We start from the raw sequence: 6,000 nt of genomic DNA, 5'->3' as shown, positions 1-6,000 counted from the left end.
TAATATATAAAATATTATAGTTCCTGTCTTCCTTGGCGTTTCACAGTTTTCTTCAGTGTATCACAAAGAGAAAATGGACGCATCCAAACGACGTCAGAAGCTGCGCAGAACTGCTCCAGCGGTTAGACCTGTTTACTTAGACCTTGGTATAGCTTATCGGTTAACGGAACCTTAACGGTAGCAGAATTATTGCCGGTAAGCTACCGTCAAGGCTGTTACCGATAAAACCGGTAACTTTACCGGTAGCTGCCCACCACTACTGTTCACTTCTAACAAAGATATAGTCAATAATCCCCAACTTCGGTGTAATGTGCGTACTAGATGCCAGCAGTTTCTCATAATTCTCTGTGTTCAAATAAGAAAAAAACGATTTGATTTGCGTAACAAACTTTGGTACACGGCCTCCTTCATTGCTCCAGATGAATTCTTAGATCCTAAATCCAGATCTGCCGTTCCCTCTTTTGGAAACATTATTACAATGATCCTGAGGCTATCTAGTTGTGACCCTCAAGTGATTGATAATGAGTGGAGGAGCCTTGATTGTATTAAAATCCCTGATGAGATCAGAAACTCGAGATCTGATATTGTGAGTTTTTATTTGAAATTAAAATCATATGTCCACTGTGACGATAAAAACCAATTTGGGAACATTGCCACATTAGCTCTATATATTCTCTCCATACCAACCTCTAATGCTGATGCTGAGAGAACATTTTCCAAGCTGAATAATGTAATAACGAAAACCAGAAACTCCCTCTCATGTCAGTCAATCTCTTCATTGATATATATTTCAGAGGAAGTAAATATGATGGGTGGCTGTTATAAGTATAAGCCATCAGACTTTCTGTTAGAAATTGTAAAATAAATATGTTGTAATTTTGTACTTTTAAATGTTATCATAGGCCTGTTGTTATAAACTTGTATGGTTAATTCCTATTGTTATAAACTTGTATGGTTAATTCCTATTGTTATAAACTTGTATGGTTAATTCCTATTGTTATAAACTTGTATGGTTAATTTTGGGGTAGAATTACAATGTACTCATTAAAATGCGTTATGAGATAATGAAGTACTTCTATTGTATACCCACGAAACTATCAAATATGTTATTATAAACAACACCGTAAACAATCACGTTAATTCCTCTGCATTTAAGATATCCAACATTTCCTTAGTTACCCATGCAAACTGACAAAGAAAATGCATGACGTCATAGCTTACAACTGTGCACTGAGTGGTCCGACAACTTGACCAATCAGAGCAAAGCACGGATAGTCAAAACCCGGAATTCTGGCAGCGCTGATCTAGACCTGACCTTGGAGAATGTACCGCTATGTTGTACGTTCTCGGACGACACGGTCTACGTTCAACCGCTGAGGCAGGGTAGTCAGGTTTGCCAGGTGGCTCCAACATTTTGTGGCATTAATTTGTGTGAATTTTGGCATTTTTTGGCAACGCTAATGCCCAATTTGGCAATTATTTTGGCAATAGAATAATATATATATATATATATATATATATATATATATAATATATATATATATATATATATATATACACATACACAGAGAGAGATAGAGAGAGTGGAGTAGTTACTTGAAAATGGAAGAATATTCTTCTACTTCATCTCTATGAAAACCAAGAATTTTTATCAATGTAAAACCAGTAAATTGGAGATAAGTAACTACACACCAGTAATTAAAAATAAGGGATAAAGTCTAGACATGTGTCCAGACACATTTTTTGAAAACGATAAAGTCATAGGCAGGAGGAAATACAGAAACAGGTACAAAACTAAACAAGTTTCTTTTTGTATTCCAGGAATTAGGCAATTTCTCCATCAATATGAAACCTCTTACCATCTTCATCCACATCAAAACTAGGTTATTCATACATACACTAACATAAAATAATCTGTATAAATAAAGTTTGATTCCTTCCATTATCCAGCAAAATTTATCAAAGACATCTTATCTCAAAAGACAATGGAACAAAAATTGACCCATACTATTTGGTATTTTAACTAAGATATATAATAGAAAATAAAAGTTTGATTCCTTCTATTATCCAGCAAAATTTATCAAGACATTTCATAAGACACTTACTAAAATTGACTCTTTAGGCTAGTCAATAGGGGGTAGAATAAGGAAAAAAATTAAGGAAAGCTGCAATATGCTTTATTTTCTTCCTAATGTGGTTCTTAATAATGTATTAATTTTGCACCCCTCTACCTTCCCGGATTTAGCCGCCATTTTGAAAAAAGCGGGAAAAAAACGGTTTTTTCCAAATATCTCGCTTGAAATGCATTTTACTCAGAAAGTAGTCGAAACAAAAAATAATCTACATAAAATTTCCTATAATATTTGTCCCTGTCATGTTTTCCATAGGTTGCACCGTTTTTGCGCTAGAGCTGTGGAAAGATTCACATATAATATTTTATACTTTCCATTTCCGAGTTTAGTCTCGAATATCTTCTCCCAAGGGTGTCCTTCCTCCTTGATTCTGGCTTAGGACAGACAGTGATTGCTCACTGGCGGAGTTACCACCCTTACACCCAACCATCCACCCAAAATGTGAAGTTATCAATTATAGTTATTGCTAGCCTATATCAGTTATCAATTTTATAGCAATTGTCTTGTTTGCTAGTACTTTTTTGCTTGTTATTTTGTAGAATTACAACAACAAGGAAATTGACTGTTGTCTTACAATATATTTTTTTCTGATTCAATGAGCTGTTTCACTTTCTGGCCTTAGGAAGTTTTCTAACATGGCATCAAGAGGATCATCACAGTCATCTTCATGAACGATGATGTCAACATTTGAACATGACAGGCCCTTACAAGAAGCACATATCATGGAACATTTTAAGCCTGCCTTTCTACAGCTGCAGGAGGTGGTCCCACAACCTTTGTGGCACTTGCAAGATACAATATTTATCAGTTCTGGTGGAGCAGGGTCTTTATCTGTAGTGACTGGTACCAGTCCTTTTGAAGTAGCCTTCCATCCCCACTGCGTAGGTGGCAAGTCATTTCCCATCCACTTCTGCACTTGGTGATAAGTACGTAAGGAATGAAATCTGGCTGCTGCATCTGTTGGAGGTAAAGAAGCCAAAGAGAAATTTATTTTGTTTAGCGCCTGGACAAAACACTGATATCGTGCATCACAAAGGGATTAGCATCATTAGCTCCGTATAGCTGAATAATGAAAGCCTCGCCTACTTCAGCAATCTGTTCAGGTACAGCAGATGGGTCTCTAAATTTACCAACAAGATCTTGCAGTTGTCCCCGTTTTTCCAATAGCTTTATGAACTTCAGTTTACCCTGTCTGAAGAAGGCTGAAGTAGTATCAGTCCCACTAAATGCATGTAAGAAAAGGATGTTGTCCTTTATAACTGAACCAAATTTCATGGAAGATGGTGTGTAGAGTTTACTTTCTATATTTCCTTTACCTGGTTTTAACATATAGACATTTGTGTTTGATTCACCCAAGGCTGTAAGGATAATTAAGAGGTCTACATCTTCTCCAACTATTGTTACAGATTTAGCTTTGGTTGACTCTTCAATAGCAGTTGCAACAATCAGTGTGTCTGCATCTTCAATTGCTTGTTTGACAGTAAACCCCTCGTTGGTCAATTTAGTGCTAAGCATTGCAATAAGTCGGCTCTTATTTCTTTCATTTAGAAGAAACTTACTTTGGCTTAATATTGCTGACATTGTTTCATCAAACATGATATCTCTGGTGCAAGTAATCATTCGTCGAGCACGTTCAGCACATTTTGTGCTTTTTTCCGCTAGGTTTTCTGGATAACCATCAAATACAATAATGGAACTTTTCTTGTAATGCTTCTTTACATACTCAGTGTACCTGTTTAAAATTTCTGAGAATATCTCCCCCTTTTGCCAAACAACTCGATGCATCAGAAATCCTCCGTCAATAACATATTCTGTATCTCCAACAATTCCTGTGTCACTGAGTGGTGCAAATACTTCATACATCATGGATTTCTTTGTCTTACGCATTCCTGATTCATCAAAAGGAGACACAGGGTATGGGGCTAGCTCATAAACAAAATTAAGCTTGAATAGTTCATGTGAGTTCTTTGTGAATGGTATCCTCCTGAATAACATCTCAGGCTCAACTGCACATACATCATCTCTTATTTTCATTCCTGTCATGGCAGCTCCCAAGGGTATGACCATTTTCTTTCTTTGGAACTTGACTGCGCCAAAGTTGCTACCGATCATATTAAACATTGAGTTAATTCCAACATCATATGCATTATGTGGATTGGTTTCTACATCTCCCGTTACTCCTGTGCTGATCGACATAATGTTATCAATATCTGGAAATGGTGAGTGGGATAAGAACCCGTCTGCAAAGTGCTGAATATCTTGATTGTCTCTTCAGATGCGAGCCTTTCTGGCATCCACATGCTGTTCTCCTGTACTGTAAGCAACATCACAATATTCCTCAATTTTCTCTGTGACCCTGAGATTTATAGGCATTCCAAGGACCCATTTGGTTAGCATCGAGTCTGTCATTCCTCTACCATGTGTCAGTCCACCAGAACTCTTCATTGACCTCATCAGTGTTTGTTCAATTTCTACATTTTTCATGCACTTTCACACTTTTTAGTCCGTCTAACAGAGAATGTTTTCCGTCTTTCCACTTAATGCTATAATCAATCAGTGTCTTTATTTCTTTCTCTTTAACTTCTCTAGTCTCACCCACAGAAAGCTGTCCATCGCATATTAAACATTTCCCCAATGAAGACATTTTGCACCAACAACTGCCTGGGGTTTCACTGAAGCTTTAACTATCTATTTTAATAGTTCTGAAACAAAAGAAAGACTATAATCAAGTTAGGAACTTAGATATTTTATTCAGTATAGCATACAAAGGAAATCATTATATGATCTTTGTGCACTGTAGGTATCAAATAAAGATAAACACAATCTTTTCGCACATTTAGCGCAAAAACAGTGAGGTATATCACAAAATTGAATAAAATAACTTTTGTAGAAAATTTTATGTAGAATAAATTTTGTTTCGATACATTTTTCGTTAAAATTAGTTTCTAGTGAGATATTTGGAAAAAACTGTTTTTGGTCGCCATTTTTTCAAGATGGCGGCCAAATCCGTGGGGGTAGAGGGGTGCAAAATTGATATGTTATTAAGTAAGGTATTATAAACACATTAAAGCTTATTGCAGCTTTCCCTGATTTTTTTCCTTATTCGCCTTTTTTACTCCTCTATTGACTGGCCTACATGTATTGTATCTAGGTATATCATAGAAAATAAAGCTTGGTTCCTTCCATTATCCAGCAAAATTTATAAAAAAAAAAAAAAAAATGTTGCATAAGACACTGGAACAAAAATTGACTCATACTATTTGGTATTTTAACAAAAATATATTATATAAAATAAATAAAGTTTGATTCCTTCCATTATGTAGCAAAATTTTTCAAAACATTTCATAAGACACTGAACTAAAATGTATTATAGAAATAACCTCTTTGTCTGCTTTACATAGTCACCTTTAGAGCATAAAATTATCATCATCCATTTCAAAGTGGTCAAGTATTCCTTCTACCTGTTCTTCTTGTGTTTGATCTTGTGGCTTATTATACATACTTACATTAAAGTTTTGTAGCATGTCGTCTGTCACTGAGATTTCTGCAACATGAGTTATTTGTTATCAAATGAGATTTTATCATCAGAATGCTGTTCAAAAGGTCACAGCTAATTTTGTTTCTTAATTTACTTTTCACAATTGTGACATGGCTGAACATTCTTTCTACAAATGCATTTGATATAGGCAAAGACAAAGCAGACAAAACTAAAGTTGCAAGATCTCGAAAGCAAGTTGAGCTAATGGCATTTGTGTGATTGCATATATAACACCACAAGGCATTCATGTCATTGAGATCAACATCATGTGCTCTCCAATCAATTATCCTGATGTTCTCAAAATTTTGCATTTTTATGGCAAAACTACAA

Source organism: Oratosquilla oratoria, chromosome 22 (assembly GCF_046742065.1).
Source record: "Oratosquilla oratoria isolate Oo_2021 chromosome 22, ASM4674206v1, whole genome shotgun sequence".
Lineage (NCBI taxonomy): Eukaryota > Metazoa > Arthropoda > Malacostraca > Stomatopoda > Squillidae > Oratosquilla > Oratosquilla oratoria.
Note: the sequence above shows the minus strand (reverse complement) of the source record.